This window comes from Pteropus vampyrus, unplaced genomic scaffold, assembly GCF_000151845.1.
Source record: "Pteropus vampyrus isolate Shadow unplaced genomic scaffold, Pvam_2.0 Scaffold438, whole genome shotgun sequence".
Classification (NCBI taxonomy): domain Eukaryota; kingdom Metazoa; phylum Chordata; class Mammalia; order Chiroptera; family Pteropodidae; genus Pteropus; species Pteropus vampyrus.
The window spans coordinates 455,643-460,394 of NW_011889219.1; positions in this window are offsets into that span (position 1 = coordinate 455,643).

Here is a 4,752-nt window from a genome sequence, read left to right on the forward strand (position 1 = left end):
CGCCTCCCCGCCTGGGCCTGGGAATCCCAGCAACGGAGAAGCCGCAGGGTGTCGGTGCTGATTCTGAGCATGTACTTTATGCTTTCAAAGTGCCGCCACCCTCTGGGGCCCAAGCGGAGTCTCCCAAAGGCCACACTGCCACTGCAGAGCCAGCTGGTTCACGAGACCTGGCCGCACCCGCCGGGCATGTGAGTATGAGCTGTCGCTGTTCTCCGTGAGCTGTCAGCCTTTCCTGGGTGGGAGTAACGGAGTGCAGATGACACGATGATGAATAAGGCGCCTGATAAGTGCAAAGACGCCGGCTCGGGGCAGACGCGCTATGGACAGAAAGGGCCAATTCACATCTAGGGAACTCTCTCTTCCAGAGAAGACAGAGCACTGGCTCTTCCAAATGCAAGCGGTTCTTTGCAGAAACCTGCTGACAGCAGAGGCCGCTCAGCAGTGACAGCAGGCAGACTGGCTTTGATGAATGAGCCTGTGTGTGGCCTCTGTCCTTGCCACCATGCCCTCTGCTCGTGAGCCGCTGGGTAAGAATGGGAAGGGCCGGGGGAAGAGATGAGCTGACATCTGGTTGGTCCACCTGGTTGTTGAGATCCTCCAGGGCAGAAGTTGCTCTTCGATGAACATTCATTTGCACGTGACACAAACACATTCTCGGCGGTGCCTGTTCAGAGAGCCCCGTCCACACGCCTCTCCCCCAGCCCTCGTCGTCCACTTCCGGCCTTCGTCCTGTCAAGTCTCCGACTCTGCAGCGCTGGCTGCTCGTCAGGGTGCGTGAACCAGGGTAGGCCGACACCCCAGTAATCTCTCTTTAAGCTGAGCACAGGTGCGTTGTTCGCAGTGCCAGCCATCGTGAGGACTTGGCTCCATCGTCTGTGTGGTCCCCTCGGTCTGCTCCTGAGTGTGGCTGTCACGCTGGCTCTATCTATTTTGGGACAGTGCCAGAATCTGGAACAGAACTCCGCAAACGATGCTTGAATCGTTTTCTCCCTCAGTCAACGGGTCGCAGGGAATTCCCGAGGCGAAGGCGCTACTTTGAGAGGGATGAGGCGGTGTCGCAGGGGTGGCCCTGTGAGGATCTGAGCCGCTTGCCCTGCACCTACTTGAGCCTTCAGACCCCCTTAGCCCAATCTCGCATGTGCCGTGTTTGCCTGATGACAGAGTGGTGCAGGACTCTACGTGCTGGATCAGGTGACATCCAGCTTATGTGAGACCTCAGGTTGCTGAGCAGGTGGGTGGACCACGGTCGAGCATTTGCTGTGGACGAGGGCTTGTAGTGAGCCCGAAACTCTCGAGAGAATAGTACGTGAAGAGGACGGCAGAGTGTCACTCTAAATTCTTCAGGTTCATGCTGGGATCCTTCTCTGGGGCTGCCAAGGGCTCCACGGAACATCACTACCTACTGCAGAGACCGGAAATCCCATCGGACCTGCGGGCACATGGCCTGAGGCCCAGGGCACCTCAAGTGACAGCTTCGACTCGATCCAGTGCCTTTTCTCCTTGGATTCTTAATCAGAAGAAGCAGGCTTCGTGTTTCTTGGAAAACGGGTCAGAGCGGCTTGACCGAATGAAAAATATGTTGCCTCTCCGATCCCGAGGGACCCACGAGGCCCTGTGTCCTTGCCTAGCGGTGGGAGAGACCAGACAGAGCGGCTGGGAAGGGATGTATCAACACGACCCAGACCGCTGGGCCCTGAGACCCTTCGCTGAACCTCCTGGGGACTGAAGATTCTGCAGGTCAGCAATTCGGAGCGGGCCCGGCTGGGCAGAACGGCTGGTTTTGCCTGAGTTCGCTCATGTGCTGCAGTCACCTGGGTAGGGCGGACTCGGACGGCGTCACTCACACGTCCGGTGGTTGGGCTCTGTCTCCATTTAGTGTCCCATCCTCAGGGGACGCGGCAGCTGGGGTCTCTTGTATGGTGGCCTTGGGGTTCTCAGAGAGAGCAGGAGCTCAAGGCCTCTTCAGGCCCACGCTCACGAGTCTCACATCGCCACCTTCGCTCCATTCTAAAGGTCAAAATCACAAACCGGCTCAGACTCTGGGGGCTGATAGACGATGAATAGGCGGGAAAATCGTCTCTGTCTCTTAACGAGTAGAAAATAAAGACACATCACAAGAAGGGCCTGGGTAGCGGGGAGGGAGGAATTCGTGGCTACTGCTTGCAATCTCCTACAGAGTCCGCTGAAGTATGAAATTCGGGTCAGGCTCTGGGGCACGAGACGGGGCCCAGGAAGTGGGTGACACCCAGCACGACACTTTAAGAGACATTAGACTGCAAGCCAGAGGGATGCTTCCAGAAATGTAACCTTGAATTTTCCCCGAGTTATTTATAAAGTACATCATTTGAAGAATATCAGTTATTTAATGGTCATTAAGCTCAATTATTTGGCACGCCTCTCCTAGCTCACTGAGACATACCAGAGACTCAGCGCCACATTTAAGAACTGTCCCTTCCAGACGACAGGGGACTTCCGAGAAGGGGCAAAGGAAGACGATTTTCCTCAGAATTCCTGTGTCCTGCTCTGTTTTGGAAAAATAATATTTCTGGGGGCGGTTAGACCTATCCATTCAAAAGAGGGTTTAGTTGTCTAAAAATTAAATTAGACGGTTTAGGACAGGCCCCCACCATCTAGGGGGATTCTCTGGAAAGGGTTTTCTTCTATGGGAATTAAGAAATGGGATATTGATCTTCTACGTAAATGACTACAAATGAGTGTCTCAGGATGGTTGTTATCTACTCAAACGTGGAAATGATTTTGAACAGTCACAGCTCTTGTGAACTATTCAAGAGCATCACAGAGCTGTCGCTTCCGTGCGATCCGACCCACGCAGGGGGCATTGCATGGAGGGGACATTATTATGTCACAGTTCCCTTGACACACCCTCGCCACGTGCCATGGACTACGGACAACGGATTTCGAATTCGTAAACCGGTTTTTTCTAATGATCATTCTAAATTAATTTTAAGAGCAATCCCACTGATGGGATGCTTCTAATGTTTAAATTCCTAGATATAACATGTTCGTTTTGTTTTGCTTTTTACTATAATTCATTCATTTAGCAAATATTTATTTTCATACCTACTGTGGAGCCCTCCTAAGCATTGGAGAGACATAAACAAAAATCAATAAAAAATTCCTGCCCCTGAGAAGCCTAGATTTCACTTTAATGCAAAGGATTTTGTCCATGGCAAGAGCATTCTTAGAATAATTTCAGTGGCAAGGAAATTGCTATTTGACCAATAGTAGCTTAATATGAAAAGACTTCTATGAGTTACTTAATAGGAATCCCAGAAGCGAGCAGGGCCAGTATTGACTCTAGTGGTCGAAGGATGTCCTTAAACCCTTAGGCTTTTTCAGTCCTTGTGCTCCGCCACCCTCGTGCGGTGGTGTCTTCCCTCATGACTGCAAGGTGGCTGCTGCCGCTCCAGACTGTCTGCCTTCACATCACAGCTGCCAAGGGGAGCGTGGAAAGGGGCGGTGGTAAAGGCGCTTTTGTCTTACCAGTCTTTGGAGGAAAATCTTTCTTAGAAGTTCAATCAGACTCCTTCTCAGGTCTCGGTAACCAGAAGTGAGCCACATACCCTTAGGGCATCAGTCCCTTACTGGCCATCGCCACCCTAGACCAATTGTGATTCATATCCTCGCCTGCTGGGCACACTGCCGCCACAAATAAATCTGACATCCCTCATGCCAGGGAGAAGAGGAATGGCTGTTAGTCTGGCAACCTTATCTTTAATTTAATCACATTCTTGGCTTACACTTTTTAATTTTGGAATTTCGTAGCCATTACTCTATTTGTTTTAGGACATTTACTATTGATCTAAAGACGTTTGAATCCTGCCTGATGTTTTGTCTTTCCTCGTATGCAATTTATTTTTTCTGCCCGAAAACCTTTTTATCGTTGAGGTCAAGGTATCAACCAGCATATCCTATGGAGCCGAGGAATTTGAACCAAATTTCCCTGAGTTATATATTTATGTCAATCTTCATTTGTCATAATTTCTAGACTTTGGAGAAATTTCCTTGTATTTTACCTTGAAATGTGTCTCCTGTACATTTTGTTGGGTTTTCTACTTTGAACCACCGATCACACTGAGTTCGGCTTGGTTTTGCCCCACATAGATCTTACTTTATCTTTAATTGCTTGAGTATTTCTCCTTTTCATCAGAAATTTCTAAAACCTATTCTCTATGTAGATAGTCCCTTAGTCAACTGTTTATTCTGCTTCGTAAGCTTATGAGTTCTAAATTTCCGTGGAAGACCTCTTCCACGCACTCTAAGATGAGGAACGAAATCGAGTCATGATTTTCACATCTCTGCACACAGAGGGCAGATGCGAAGGAGAATCTCAGGACTCTGCTAAAGAGAAATAGCTGTCGACACAGATTCGAACGGGACGGAAATGAAGTCGAGTGCTGGTCTCGGGCTCGCTCAGCTGTGGAATCTGCGTTTGTCCGCCGGGTCCACTGCCCGCACTGTCTTGTCCCCTGTGCTGTGTGTTCCAGCCGACGGACATCCGTGGCCCGTGTCACGCAGGCTCCCTTGGCTCCTCGTCCCAGATGCATCAGCCACGAGAGGCCTTGGCAGGGGACGAGAAGAAAGGAGCAGAGAGCGGTCAGGGCACTTGCTGCCTGCCGGACCGCGGCCGGGCCGTGGCCGGGTCCCTCTGCCGTGGCCCCGGGTCCTCAGGCCGCCCCTCCCTAAGGCTTCCGTTCTTGCTGGCTTCCAGGGTTAGCTCGTGCCCTCTGT